This window comes from Bombina bombina, chromosome 2 (genome assembly GCF_027579735.1).
Source record: "Bombina bombina isolate aBomBom1 chromosome 2, aBomBom1.pri, whole genome shotgun sequence".
Taxonomy (NCBI): Eukaryota; Metazoa; Chordata; class Amphibia; order Anura; family Bombinatoridae; genus Bombina; species Bombina bombina.
The window spans coordinates 1,291,216,790-1,291,233,251 of record NC_069500.1 but is presented as its reverse complement, the minus strand read 5'-3'; the positions used below and the strand labels follow the sequence as shown (position 1 = coordinate 1,291,233,251).

At 43.4% G+C, this 16,462-nt stretch overlaps 1 protein-coding gene across 1 annotated transcript in view; it reads right to left on the bottom strand.

Annotated features, from left to right (window-relative positions):
- The window catches only part of PROM1 (prominin 1), a 395,265-nt gene that overhangs the window by 170,716 nt on the left and 208,087 nt on the right, over positions 1-16,462 (bottom strand). The gene's annotated exons all lie outside the window — the stretch shown is intronic.

The window sequence follows — 16,462 nt, the reverse complement described above, 5'->3', positions numbered from 1 at the left end:
AAAAGATGTAAAAATAACAAAATCACTAGAGCACTTCATTTTTGATGCGCTATATGTGTCTCTGCTTGTGTACTGTGATTTTACCTACATTGTATAGATGCAACAGATGGGACTAGGAAGTTTTTTATTTTTTTTTATTTTTTAACTTCTATGTCTTTTAAACTAATCAAGTAGAAGGGAAAGTGTTACAGTGATGTAAAATACTTATTTAAAAACAAACCACAACAATTATGTAAGTTTTTGGAACAATTAATAATTTGAATATAAAGGTAGTCTATGATTAATTAAATTAATGGGAAAACTGCTGCATTCACAATAATTAAGAATAAAAAAAATCCTTATTCTAGAAATATTAGTATTTTACTGACATCTACTGGACATTTTATAGAATGCAGTTTAGAAACTTTCTAAATGACAAAATGATTTTGGGACTGTACATCCTGAGCAAAAAGAGGCTGCTTCTGGGGTGGTAACGAGCCATAGAAAAAGCTATTACTCTATTATTCATTCCCGATTGAGTGCTTCTCCTTTTGGGTACACAAACTGATTTACAATTTACAATTATTTCCATTAGTGAGATGTTGGACTTTTATTATTGAGATGCCGGCCTTCAGTAAAACTAGAATATAGCACAAGTGCTTTAGAATTAACATTACCTGATGAAAACATAATATGAAGCTCTATACAGACCCTCACAGCTCAATCATAAATTGAGGTTAAAGAAGACTTCAGTTTATCCCCATCCTGTGGTTTACTAGAAAACATCTACCTTTTTATTTAGCTTTTTAAACAAAGCTGTATAAGAAGGGGGTAACTAACTAATATAAAGAGGCAATGATCAAGTGGTATATAGAGCTTATACATTGAAGACAAATATAGTTGTGCAAATGTTTATGAAATAGAATATATGTAACAAATACACATTTTTGTGCAGCCTTAATATTGTTTTCTTCAATTCATTAGAACTCCTGCTCTATAGGATGATCTCATTATATTGTTATTTTAACCCTTATCAGGGTAGGATTGGATGACTATGGTAAAAGGTAGTTTCCCAGCAAGTCAGCAGAACAACGTCTTCATACTACCTTGCACATTAGTCATTTTAATAAAACACATCTTTATTTAACTCCATTTAAAAGCAAAAGTAAATAAAAATAAAAAACACAACTATCAGTGACAGCAGAGGCACAGCCAGACACATTTCCTGTCTACCATGAATTTAAAGGAACAGTCTACTTGAACATCTTTATTGTTTAAAAAGATAGATAACCCGTTTTTTACCCATTCCCCAGGTTTGCACAATCAACACTGTTATATTAATATACTTTTTACTTCTGTGATTATCTTGTATCTACAGTAAGTCTCTGCAGACTGCCCCCTTATTTCAGTGCTTTTTACAAACTTGCATTTCAGCCAATTAGTGCCGACTCATAAATAACTCCATGAGGGTGAGCTCAATGTTATATATATATATGTATATATATATATATATATATAGATATATATAGATATATATAGATATATATATATATGGCACACATGAACTAGCACTGTATGGCGGTAAAAAACTAATAAAATGCACTAAGATAAGAGGTGGCCTGCAGGGGCTTTAAAAACAGGAAGAGATTTAGAGATTTATAAAGTATATATTAATATAACTATGTTGGTTGCGCAAAATGGGGGGATGGGCAGTAAAGGCGTTATCTATCGTTTTAAACAATAAAAAAAATCAAGTAGACTTCCACTTTAATCATTGACCAGAACAACTTACCTGCTATTAACAGTCTGCTCACCAGCATGATTAGCCCTAACTTTCCTGTAATAATTTTGTCACCTCAGAACCACTATTCAATAATGCATGGCAACCAGCATTTACCCTCACATGTAATGTGCTTGTGAGTGGACTGACCCAGGGGTTCCTGTTACCCTCACATATAATGTGCTTGTGACTGGACTGAACCAGGGGTTCCTGTTACCCTCACATATAATGTGCTTGTGACTTACCTAACCCAGAAGTTTATGTTACCCTCATATATAATGTGCTTGTGACTGGAGTGACCCAGGGGTTCCTGTTACCCTCAATTATAATGTGCTTGTGACTGGACTGACCCAGGGGTTCCTGTTACCCTCAATTATAATGTGCTTATCACTGGACTGAATAGTGCAATACATCCAGCAGCAATACTCACAGGTCAGAGCTTCAAGGAGTCACTACAAAACTCCCCAACAATAGTAAAAAAATGTAAAAATGAAGCTCTCCAAAATGCCAAAGTTTCAGTGCTTTATTTTAGAAAGTGCAGAGTCAAACAGCCACGACGTTTCGGGGAGCTATGCCCCTTAATCATGTGGTAAGTGATAGTACAGGTACACCTGTTTAAATAGCTCACCTTGGGATTTTAACCCTTACAATCTTGTATTCCACATTCTATAAATGCAACAGCACCATCTGCTGGTGGAAAGATAGGTAGACCATGTACAAAAATTAAAAACAAAAACAGCTATGAAGCCCCTATACCAGAACCACATCTACATAAACAATAAACACTGCAATTTATTTATTAGAACTTATTTAAACAACATTAGGCTCCATGATTTAAAACCAATATTGCAAAATATAAGAACACAAGAGCAACACCAGATCAGTAGAACACAGACCAGTCTATCTCTCTATTGAGCCCCCTAGGCTCCAGGGTATCCAACTTAAAAATCCAATAGGATTCACGTTGTTTCAAAAGGATATCCCTATTGCCACCTCTACGGGGGGTCCTAATTTGTTCGATTACCTGGAACCTAAGTTGGCTAATAGGATGTCCCATAGCCAAAAAATGATAAGCTACTGGTGCAGTGAATACCTTACACCTGATGTTGCTCTTGTGTTCAGTGATCCGATCCCGTACCCTCCTAGAGGACTCGCCAATGTAGGCTTTCCCACATGGGCATTTGATCATGTAAATAACATAATTGCTATTGCAAGTAAAGTAGTCCCTATAATGAAATTTATAACCACTATGTGGGTGTAAAAAATAGGGACTCTTTATTATAGAATTGCAATTGCTGCACCCTAAACAGGGAAAACAGCCCAAATTCTTTTTGGTAATAAACCGCTGAGATAGTATTCTACCAGGGCCAATGTCAGCTTTAATCAAAGAGTCCCTCAAGCTCTTACTACGCTTATATGCTGGCATAGGCATTTGGTCAAATTCAACAACCTCCGAATTGCAATCTTTCAGGATACCCCAATGTTTTCTGATAATTTTCCAAACCTGATCACTTTGTCTGGAAAATTCAGATACAAAAATCATTCTCTTTGAATCTTTTTTAGAAGACAACCCAGGTTTTAACAATGATTTTCGATCCAATTGGGACACCTGATTGATAGTGTCAACAATAAGATCTCTGGGGTACCCGCGTTGCACAAATTTGTCACCCATTTCTGAAAGTCGCAAGGGTACTAACGATTCCTCTGCAACTATGCGCTTAACTCTAAGCAATTGACTCTTTGGCAATGATCTGACTAGTGAAGGATGATGTGCACTGCTATATAATAGCAGGTTATTCCTATCAGTTTCCTTGCTGAAAATATCAGTCTTGAAATTGCACCCATCCTTCAAAACAGTCACATCCAAAAAATCAATTGAAATTTCGCTATAAGTAAGTGTAAACTTAATACTGTTTGTCGAATCATTTAACTCCCTAACAAAAAGTTCAAGGGCTCCAACGCTGCCCAACCATATGCCAAAAATATCATCAATGTAGCGCCACCAGGTGGCGCCACACTGACGAAATAAATAATTTTCAAAAACAAATTTTTCTTCAAAAAGATTCATAAAAATGTTTGCATAGTTAGGGGCAACGTTGGAGCCCATGGCTGTACCCTGCAACTGAAGGTAAAAAAAGTCTTCAAATAAAAAATAATTGTTAAAAAGTATAATTTCCAACAGTTGCAGAATAAACCAAATCTGTGAAATGGAATACAAACCAGAAGTAAAAAGCGCATGTTTAACAGCTCCCAGTCCGCTCTCATGGGTGATTGAGGTATATAAACTTGTCACATCCAGACTGAAAAGAATGAATTTATCAGTCTGGAGTTGCAAGTTGTTCAATTTGACCAAAAAATCATTAGTATCCTTAATGAAAGTACCTGACTGCTCCACCAGGGGTCTCAAAAGTTTATCCAAAAAGATGGATATCCCTGAGAACACAGAGTTAGTTCCAGCCACAATCGGTCGCCCAGGTGGAGCAGTCAAGGACTTATGAATTTTGGGCAGTACATATAGTACTGGCGAGATCGGATCTCTAACAATAAGAAATTTAGCTGTTTTATCATCAATGATGCCATTGTTGAGTGCAAATTTAACAGTGACAGATATCTCTTTAGTAATCTTAGATAGAGGATTAGCAGTAATTTTTTTATATACATTCCCAGCACTTAACTGACGATAAACCTCAGACCTATAGTCAGTTTTGTTCAAGATCACAGTAGCACCGCCCTTATCAGCTTGCTTTAAAATCACCTTGTCATTAGATTTAAGTGACTTCAGGGCAAGATGGTCAGCTGCTGTGAAGTTGACAAAAGCAGATTTTACCTTATGCCTCTGTTGAGAAACCTTAGACTGCAATTTCTGTACGTCCAAAAGGACAAGTTTCTCAAAAGTAGCAATGCTATGATCAGTGACCACAGGATAAAATGAACTTTTATTAAACAGCCCCACATTCTTAATGCTTAAAGTGTTAGTTTTATTGACACATTTTTCAGCAGGGTCAGAGCTAACAGCAGTGGTACAAATATCGCTATTAGACTGTGATAACCCCTTATCCTTGCTACAATGCCAGAATTTTAATCTTACATTTCTGAAAAATTTATGTAAATCCTTGTTAAGGTTAAAGAAATCACAGTCACTCAATGGGCAAAACGATAGTCCTTTTTGCAGAACATCCGCTTCCCTTGGATCAAGCGGGCAATCAGATATGTTGACCACTATATCTTCTTGCGTGCCCTGGTGATCCTGTTGGTTAACGCTCTGTTGGTCTTGTTTACCTTGGTTGCCTTGCTTGTGCCCCCGATGTTTCCGGCCCCTTCTCCTGCACTGTCGGAGGCCTCTGTTTGTAAAAAATCAGAGGATGAGTCGGAGCTGCTGCCTGACGCTGCATTGCGTCGCTGTTGCCTTCTCCTTGCGCCGGAAGTGACGTAGCGCTCTTTTCCCATAGGGTCGTATACCCAGCGGTAAATTCGATTGGAGGAATAATCATCAGAGTCCCTTTGGAACTTTAACCTCTTCCTTTCCTCGATCGTAGCTCTCATCTCAGTGAGTAATTCTTTATTAGCAGATATTAGTTTGTCCCATTCATCTGTAGAAATACTCTGACGAATTTCCTCCTCCAATGTAGCAATGGCCACTTTGATGTTATTGAGGTCAATCTGTAAATATTCTACTGTGAGGACAATCAGGTCAAAGGAGCATTTGTTTAAAATCTGCTCAAACTTCTTGCAATACTCCTGATTGTCCTTCAACAGTGTCGGTCTAGTGTTCATCCGTAAACCCCTGGGAATCCTCTTAACTCTGTGGTATTCAGCCAGAGTAGTGGCGTGGAGGTCATATGCCAGCTGCCTCTTAGTTAATTTCTCATACTCGTTACTTGCCATTTGTTTAGGTGCAGTGTGTAGAAAATTCCGTGATCCTTTCACCAGTGTAGTGATTCTAGAGGCTTCAAATTCTGTGTAGGTAAAAGTTTGTGACCCTGCAGGCTCCTCTTGGCTTAGCATTTTGCAAACAGGCTTGGTAGTGCACGGATGAAGTAGTGAAAAAATGACAAAATAGTGCAATACATCCAGCAGCAATACTCACAGGTCAGAGCTTCAAGGAGTCACTACAAAACTCCCCAACAATAGTAAAAAAATGTAAAAATGAAGCTCTCCAAAATGCCAAAGTTTCAGTGCTTTATTTTAGAAAGTGCAGAGTCAAACAGCCACGACGTTTCGGAGGTTGTTGAATTTGACCAAATGCCTATGCCAGCATATAAGCGTAGTAAGAGCTTGAGGGACTCTTTGATTAAAGCTGACATTGGCCCTGGTAGAATACTATCTCAGCGGTTTATTACCAAAAAGAATTTGGGCTGTTTTCCCTGTTTAGGGTGCAGCAATTGCAATTCTATAATAAAGAGTCCCTATTTTTTACACCCACATAGTGGTTATAAATTTCATTATAGGGACTACTTTACTTGCAATAGCAATTATGTTATTTACATGATCAAATGCCCATGTGGGAAAGCCTACATTGGCGAGTCCTCTAGGAGGGTACGGGATCGGATCACTGAACACAAGAGCAACATCAGGTGTAAGGTATTCACTGCACCAGTAGCTTATCATTTTTTGGCTATGGGACATCCTATTAGCCAACTTAGGTTCCAGGTAATCGAACAAATTAGGACCCCCCGTAGAGGTGGCAATAGGGATATCCTTTTGAAACAACGTGAATCCTATTGGATTTTTAAGTTGGATACCCTGGAGCCTAGGGGGCTCAATAGAGAGATAGACTGGTCTGTGTTCTACTGATCTGGTGTTGCTCTTGTGTTCTTATATTTTGCAATATTGGTTTTAAATCATGGAGCCTAATGTTGTTTAAATAAGTTCTAATAAATAAATTGCAGTGTTTATTGTTTATGTAGATGTGGTTCTGGTATAGGGGCTTCATAGCTGTTTTTGTTTTTAATTTTTGTACATGGTCTACCTATCTTTCCACCAGCAGATGGTGCTGTTGCATTTATAGAATGTGGAATACAAGATTGTAAGGGTTAAAATCCCAAGGTGAGCTATTTAAACAGGTGTACCTGTACTATCACTTACCACATGATTAAGGGGCATAGCTCCCCGAAACGTCGTGGCTGTTTGACTCTGCACTTTCTAAAATAAAGCACTGAAACTTTGGCATTTTGGAGAGCTTCATTTTTACATTTTCTTATCACTGGACTGACCAAGGGGCTCCTGTTACCCTCACATATAATGTGCTTGTTACTGGACTGACCCAGGGGTTCCTGGTACCCTCACATATAATGTGCTTGTCACTAGAATTACCCAGGGGTTCCTGTTACCCTCACATATAATGTGCTTATGACTGGACTGACCCAGGGGTTCCTGTTACTCTCACATATAATGTGCTTGTGACTGGACTGACTTAGGGGTTCCTGTTACCCTCAAATATAATCTGCTTGTGACTTGACTGACCCAGGGGTTCTTGTTACCCTCACATATAATGTGCATGTGACTTGACTGACCCAGGGGTTCTTGTTACCCTCACATATAATGTGCATGTGACTGGACTGACCCAGGAGTTCCTGTTACCTTCACATATAATGTGCTTGTCACTAGACTGACCCAGGGAATCTTGTTACCCTCACATATAATGTGCTTGTGACTGGACTGACCCAGGGGTTCCTTTTACCCTCACATATAATGTGCTTGTCACTGAACTGACCGAGGGGTTCCTGTTACCCTCACATTTAATGTGCTTGTGACTGGACTGACCCAGGGGTTCCTGTTATCCTCAATTATAATGTGCTTGTCACTGGACTGACCCAGGGGTTCCTGTTACCCTCACATATAATGTACTTGTCACTAGACTGACCCAGGGGTTCCTGTTACCCTCACATATAATGTGCTTGTCACTAGACTGACAGAGGGGTTCCAGTTACCCTCACATATAATGTGCTTGTCACTGGACTGACCCAGGGGTTCCTGTTACCCTCGCATATAATGTGCTTGTGACTGGACTGACCCAGGGGTTCCTGTTACCCTCACATATATTGTGCGTGTCAGTAGAATTACCCAGGGATTCCTGTTACCCTCACATATAATGTGCTTATGACTGGACTGACCCAGGGGTTCCTGTTACCCTCACATATAATGTGCTTGTGACTGGACTGACTTAGGGGTTTCTGTTACCCTCACATATAATGTGCTTGTGACTGGACTGACCCAGGGGTTCCTGTTACCCTCACATATAATTTGCATGTGACTGGACTGACCCAGGGGTTCCTGTTACCCTCACATATAATGTGCTTGTCACTAGACTGACCCAGGGGTTCTTGTTACCCTCTCATATAATGTGCTTGTGACTGGACTGGCCGAGGGGTTCCTGTTACCCTCACATATAACGTGCTTGTGACTGGACTGGCCGAGGGGTTCCTGTTACCCTCACATATAATGTGCTTGTGACTGGACTGACCCAGGGGTTCTTGTTACCCTCACATATAATGTGCTTGTGACTTGACTGACCCAGGGGTTCTTGTTACCCTCACATATAATGTGCATGTGACTGGACTGACCAAGGGGTTCCTGTTACCCTCACATATAATGTGCTTGTGACTGGACTGACCCAGGGGTTCTTGTTACCCTCACATATAATGTGCTTGTGACTGGACTGACCCAGGGGTTCTTGTTACCCTCACATATAATGTGCTTGTCACTAGACTGACCCAGGGGTTCTTGTTACCCTCACATATAATGTGCTTGTGACTGGACTGACCCAGGGGTTCCTGTTACCTTAACATATAATGTGCTTGTGACTGGACTGACCCAGGAGTTCCTGTTACCCTCACATATAATGTGCTTGTGACTGGACTGACCCAGGAGTTCCTGTTACCCTCACATATAATGTGCTTGTGACTGGACTGACCCAGGAGTTCCTGTTACCCTCACATATAATGTACTTGTGACTGGACTGACCCAGGGGTTCCTGTTACCAACACATATAATGTGCTTGTGACTGGACTGACCCAGGGGTCCCTATTACCCTCACATATAATGTGCTTGTGACTGGACTGACCCAGGAGTTCCTGTTAGCCTCAAATATAATGTGCTTGTGACTGGACTGAGCCAAGGGTTCCTGTTACCCTCACATATAATGTGCTTGTGACTGGACTGACTCAGGGGTTCCCGTTACCCTCACATATAATGTGCTTGTGACTTACCTAACCCAGAAGTTCCTGTTACCCTCATATATAATGTGCTTGTGACTGGACTGACCCAGGGTTCCGGTTACCCTCACATATAATGTGCTTGTCACTGGACTGACCCAGGGGTTCCTGTTACACTCACATATAATGTGCTTGTGACTGGACTGACCAGGGGTTCCTGTTGCCCTTGCATATAATGTGCTTGTGACTGGACTGACCCAGGGGTTCCTGTTACCCTCACATATAATGTGCTTGTCACTGAACTGACCCAGGGGTTCCTGTTACCCTCGCATATAATGTGCTTGTGACTGGACTGACCCAGGGGTTCCTGTTACCCTCACATATATTGTGCGTGTCAGTAGAATTACCCAGGGATTCCTGTTACCCTCACATATAATGTGCCTATGACTGGACTGACCCAGGGGTTCCTGTTACCCTCACATATAATGTGCTTGTGACTGGACTGACTTAGGGGTTTCTGTTACCCTCACATATAATGTGCTTGTGACTGGACTGACCCAGGGGTTCCTGTTACCCTCACATATAATGTGCATGTGACTGGACTGACCCAGGGGTTCCTGTTACCCTCACATATAATGTGCTTGTCACTAGACTGACCCAGGGGTTCTTGTTACCCTCTCATATAATGTGCTTGTGACTGGACTGGCCGAGGGGTTCCTGTTACCCTCACATATAACGTGCTTGTGACTGGACTGGCCGAGGGGTTCCTGTTACCCTCACATATAAAGTGCTTGTGACTGGACTGACCCAGGGGTTCCTGTTACCCTCACATATAATGTGCTTGTGACTTGACTGACCCAGGGGTTCTTGTTACCCTCACATATAATGTGCATGTGACTGGACTGACCAAGGGGTTCCTGTTACCCTCACATATAATGTGCTTGTGACTGGACTGACCCAGGGGTTCTTGTTGCCCTCACATATAATGTGCTTGTCACTAGACTGACCCAGGGGTTCTTGTTACCCTCACATATAATGTGCTTGTGACTGGACTGACCCAGGGGTTCCTGTTACCTTAACATATAATGTGCTTGTGACTGGACCGACCCAGGAGTTCCTGTTACCCTCACATATAATGTGCTTGTGACTGGAATGACCCAGGAGTTCCTGTTACCCTCACATATAATGTGCTTGTGACTGGACTGACCCAGGAGTTCCTGTTACCCTCACATATAATGTACTTGTGACTGGACTGACCCAGGGGTTCCTGTAACCCTCACATATAATGTGCTTGTGACTGGACTGACCCAGGGGTCCCTATTACCCTCACATATAATGTGCTTGTGACTGGACTGACCCAGGAGTTCCTGTTAGCCTCACATATAATGTGCTTGTGACTGGACTGAGCCAAGGGTTCCTGTTACCCTCACATATAATGTGCTTGTGACTGGACTGACTCAGGGGTTCCCGTTACCCTCACATATAATGTGCTTGTGACTTACCTAACCCAGAAGTTCCTGTTACCCTCATATATAATGTGCTTGTGACTGGACTGACCCAGGGTTCCGGTTACCCTCACATATAATGTGCTTGTCACTGGACTGACCCAGGGGTTCCTGTTACACTCACATATAATGTGCTTGTGACTAGACTGAGCCAAGGGCTCCTGTTACCCTCACATATAATGTGCTTGTGACTGGACTGACCCAGGGGTTCCTGTTACCCTCACATATAATGTGCTTGTGACTGGACTGACCAGGGGTTCCTGTTACCCTCACATATAATGTGCTTGTGACTGGACTGACTTAGGGGTTTCTGTTACCCTCACATATAATGTGCATGTGACTGGACTGACCCAGGGGTTCCTGTTACCCTCACATATAATGTGCTTGTCACTAGACTGACCCAGGGGTTCTTGTTACCCTCTCATATAATGTGCTTGTGACTGGACTGGCCGAGGGGTTCCTGTTACCCTCACATATAACGTGCTTGTGACTGGACTGGCCGAGGGGTTCCTGTTAACCTCACATATAATGTGCTTGTGACTGGACTGACCCAGGGGTTCCTGTTACCCTCACATATAATGTGCTTATGACTGGACTGACCCAGGGGTTCCTGTTACCCTCACATATAATGTGCTTGTGACTGAACTGACTTAGGGGTTTCTGTTACCCTCACATATAATGTGCTTGTGACTGGACTGACCCAGGGGTTCCTGTTACCCTCACATATAATGTGCATGTGACTGGACTGACCCAGGGGTTCCTGTTACCCTCACATATAATGTGCTTGTCACTAGACTGACCCAGGGGTTCTTGTTACCCTCTCATATAATGTGCTTGTGACTGGACTGGCCGAGGGGTTCCTGTTACCCTCACATATAACGTGCTTGTGACTGGACTGGCCGAGGGGTTCCTGTTACCCTCACATATAATGTGCTTGTGACTGGACTGACGCAGGGGTTCCTGTTACCCTCACATATAATGTGCTTGTGACTTGACTGACCCAGGGGTTCTTGTTACCCTCACATATAATGTGCATGTGACTGGACTGACCAAGGGGTTCCTGTTACCCTCACATATAATGTGCTTGTGACTGGACTGACCCAGGGGTTCTTGTTACCCTCACATATAAATGTGCTTGTGACTGGACTGACCCAGGGGTTCTTGTTGCCCTCACATATAATGTGCTTGTCACTAGACTGACCCAGGGGTTCTTGTTACCCTCTCATATAATGTGCTTGTGACTGGACTGGCCGAGGGGTTCCTGTTACCCTCACATATAACGTGCTTGTGACTGGACTGGCCGAGGGGTTCCTGTTATCCTCACATATAATGTGCTTGTGACTGGACTGACCCAGGGGTTCCTGTTACCCTCACATATAATGTGCTTGTGACTTGACTGACCCAGGGGTTCTTGTTACCCTCACATATAATGTGCATGTGACTGGACTGACCAAGGGGTTCCTGTTACCCTCACATATAATGTGCTTGTGACTGGACTGACCCAGGGGTTCTTGTTACCCTCACATATAAATGTGCTTGTGACTGGACTGACCCAGGGGTTCTTGTTGCCCTCACATATAATGTGCTTGTCACTAGACTGACCCAGGGGTTCTTGTTACCCTCACATATAATGTGCTTGTGACTGGACTGACCCAGGGGTTCCTGTTACCTTAACATATAATGTGCTTGTGACTGGACTGACCCAGGAGTTCCTGTTACCCTCACATATAATGTGCTTGTGACTGGACTGACCCAGGAGTTCCTGTTACCCTCACATATAATGTGCTTGTGACTGGACTGAGCCAGGAGTTCCTGTTACCCTCACATATAATGTACTTGTGACTGGACTGACCCAGGGGTTCCTGTTACCCTCACATATAATGTGCTTGTGACTGGACTGACCCAGGGGTCCCTATTACCCTCACATATAATGTGCTTGTGACTGGACTGACCCAGGAGTTCCTGTTAGCCTCACATATAATGTGCTTGTGACTGGACTGAGCCAAGGGTTCCTGTTACCCTCACATATAATGTGCTTGTCACTGGACTGACTCAGGGGTTCCCGTTACCCTCACATATAATGTGCTTGTGACTTACCTAACCCAGAAGTTCCTGTTACCCTCATATATAATGTGCTTGTGACTGGACTGACCCAGGGTTCCGGTTACCCTCACATATAATGTGCTTGTCACTGGACTGACCCAGGGGTTCCTGTTACACTCACATATAATGTGCTTGTGACTAGACTGAGCCAAGGGCTCCTGTTACCCTCACATATGATGTGCTTGTGACTGGACTGACCCAGAGGATTTTTCTGGTACCCTCACATATAATGTGCTTGTGACTGGACTGACCAGGGGTTCCTGTTGCCCTTGCATATAATGTGCTTGTGACTGGACTGACCCAGGGGTTCCTGTTACCCTCACATATAATGTGCTTGTGACTGGACTGACCAGGGGTTCCTTTTACCATCACATATAATGTGCTTGTGACTGGACTGAGCCAGGGGTTCCTGTTACCCTCACATATAATGTGCTTGTGACTGGACTGACCCAGGAGTTCCTGTTACCCTCACATATAATGTGCTTGTGACTGGACTTTGAATGAAACGCTTGATTGTTCGATGATCACGCTTCAGAAGCTTTGCAATTTTAAGAGTGCTGCATCCCTCTGCAAGATATCTCACTATTTTTGACTTTTCTGAGCCTGTCAAGTCCTTCTTTTGACCCATTTTGCCAAAGGAAAGGAAGTTGCCTAATAATTATGCACACCTGATATAGGGTGTTGATGTCATTAGACCACACCCCTTCTCATTACAGAGATGCACATCACCTAATATGCTTAATTGGTAGTAGGCTTTCGAGCCTATACAGCTTGGAGTAAGACAACATGCATAAAGAGGATTATGTGGTCAAAATACAAATTTGCCTAATAATTCTGCACTCCCTGTAATGTGCTTGTGACTGGACTGACCCAGGAGTTCCTGTTAGCCTCACATATAATGTGCTTGTGACTGGACTGACTCAGGGGTTCCCGTTACCCTCACATATAATGTGCTTGTGACTTACCTAACCCAGAAGTTCCTGTTACCCTCATATATAATGTGCTTGTGACTGGACTGACCAAGGGTTCCGGTTACCCTCACATATAATGTGCTTGTCACTGGACTGACCCAGGGGTTCCTGTTACACTCACATATAATGTGTTTGTGACTAGACTGAGCCAAGGGTTCCTGTTACCCTCACATATAATGTGCTTGTGACTGGACTGACCAGGGGTTCCTGTTGCCCTTGCATATAATGTGCTTGTGACTGGACTGACCCAGGGGTTCCTGTTACCCTCACATATAATGTGCTTGTGACTGGACTGACCAGGGGTTCCTTTTACCATCACATATAATGTGCTTGTGACTGGACTGACCCAGAAGTTCCTGTTACCCTCATATATAATGTGCTTGTGACTGGACTGACCCAGGGTTCCGGTTACCCTCACATATAATGTGCTTGTCACTGGACTGACCCAGGGGTTCCTGTTACACTCACATATAATGTGCTTGTGACTAGACTGAGCCAAGGGTTCCTGTTACCCTCACATATAATGTGCTTGTGACTGGACTGACCCAGGGGTTCCTGTTACCCTCACATATAATGTGCTTGTGACTGGACTGACCAGGGGTTCCTGTTGCCCTTGCATATAATGTGCTTGTGACTGGACTGACCCAGGGGTTCCTGTTACCCTCACATATAATGTGCTTGTGACTGGACTGACTTAGGGGTTTCTGTTACCCTCACATATAATGTGCTTGTGACTGGACTGACCCAGGGGTTCCTGTTACCCTCACATATAATGTGCATGTGACTGGACTGACCCAGGGGTTCCTGTTACCCTCACATATAATGTGCTTGTCACTAGACTGACCCAGGGGTTCTTGTTACCCTCTCATATAATGTGCTTGTGACTGGACTGGCCGAGGGGTTCCTGTTACCCTCACATATAACGTGCTTGTGACTGGACTGGCCGAGGGGTTCCTGTTACCCTCACATATAATGTGCTTGTGACTGGACTGACCCAGGGGTTCCTGTTACCCTCACATATAATGTGCTTGTGACTTGACTGACCCAGGGGTTCTTGTTACCCTCACATATAATGTGCATGTGACCGGACTGACCAAGGGGTTCCTGTTACCCTCACATATAATGTGCTTGTGACTGGACTGACCCAGGGGTTCTTGTTACCCTCACATATAATGTGCTTGTGACTGGACTGACCCAGGGGTTCTTGTTACCATCACATATAATGTGCTTGTCACTAGACTGACCCAGGGGTTCTTGTTACCCTCACATATAATGTGCTTGTGACTGGACTGACCCAGGAGTTCCTGTTACCTTAACATATAATGTGCTTGTGACTTGACTGACCCAGGAGTTCCTGTTACCCTCACATATAATGTGCTTGTGACTGGACTGACCCAGGAGTTCCTGTTACCCTCACATATAATGTGCTTGTGACTGGACTGACCCAGGATTTCCTGTTACCCTCACATATAATGTACTTGTGACTGGACTGACCCAGGGGTTCCTGTTACCCTCACATATAATGTGCTTGTGACTGGACTGACCCAGGGGTCCCTATTACCCTCACATATAATGTGCTTGTGACTGGACTGACCCAGGAGTTCCTGTTAGCCTCAAATATAATGTGCTTGTGACTGGACTGAGCCAAGGGTTCCTGTTACCCTCACATATAATGTGCTTGTGACAGGACTGACTCAGGGGTTCCCGTTACCCTCACATATAATGTGCTTGTGACTTACCTAACCCAGAAGTTCCTGTTACCCTCATATATAATGTGCTTGTGACTGGACTGACCCAGGGTTCCGGTTACCCTCACATATAATGTGCTTGTCACTGGACTGACCCAGGGGTTCCTGTTACACTCACATATAATGTGCTTGTGACTGGACTGACCAGGGGTTCCTGTTGCCCTTGCATATAAATGTGCTTGTGACTGGATTGACCCAGGGGTTCCTGTTACCCTCACATATAATGTGCTTGTCACTGAACTGACCCAGGGGTTCCTGTTACCCTCGCATATAATGTGCTTGTGACTGGACTGACCCAGGGGTTCCTGTTACCCTCACATATATTGTGCGTGTCAGTAGAATTACCCAGGGATTCCTGTTACCCTCACATATAATGTGCTTATGACTGGACTGACCCAGGGGTTCCTGTTACCCTCACATATAATGTGCTTGTGACTGGACTGACCCAGGGGTTCCTGTTACCCTCACATATAATGTGCATGTGACTGGACTGACCCAGGGGTTCCTGTTACCCTCACATATAATGTGCTTGTCACTAGACTGACCCAGGGGTTCTTGTTACCCTCTCATATAATGTGCTTGTGACTGGACTGGCCGAGGGGTTCCTGTTACCCTCACATATAACGTGCTTGTGACTGGACTGGCCGAGGAGTTCCTGTTACCCTCACATATAAAGGGCTTGTGACTGGACTGACCCAGGGGTTCCTGTTACCTTAACATATAATGTGCTTGTGACTGGACTGACCCAGGAGTTCCTGTTACCCTCACATATAATGTGCTTGTGACTGGACTGACCCAGGAGTTCCTGTTACCCTCACATATAATGTGCTTGTGACTGGACTTTGAATGAAACGCTTGATTGTTCGATGATCACGCTTCAGAAGCTTTGCAATTTTAAGAGTGCTGCATCCCTCTGCAAGATATCTCACTATTTTTGACTTTTCTGAGCCTGTCAAGTCCTTCTTTTGACCCATTTTGCCAAAGGAAAGGAAGTTGCCTAATAATTATGCACACCTGATATAGGGTGTTGATGTCATTAGACCACACCCCTTCTCATTACAGAGATGCACATCACCTAATATGCTTAATTGGTAGTAGGCTTTCGAGCCTATACAGCTTGGAGTAAGACAACATGCATAAAGAGGATTATGTGGTCAAAATACAAATTTGCCTAATAATTCTGCACTCCCTGTAATGTGCTTGTGACTGGACTGACCCAGGA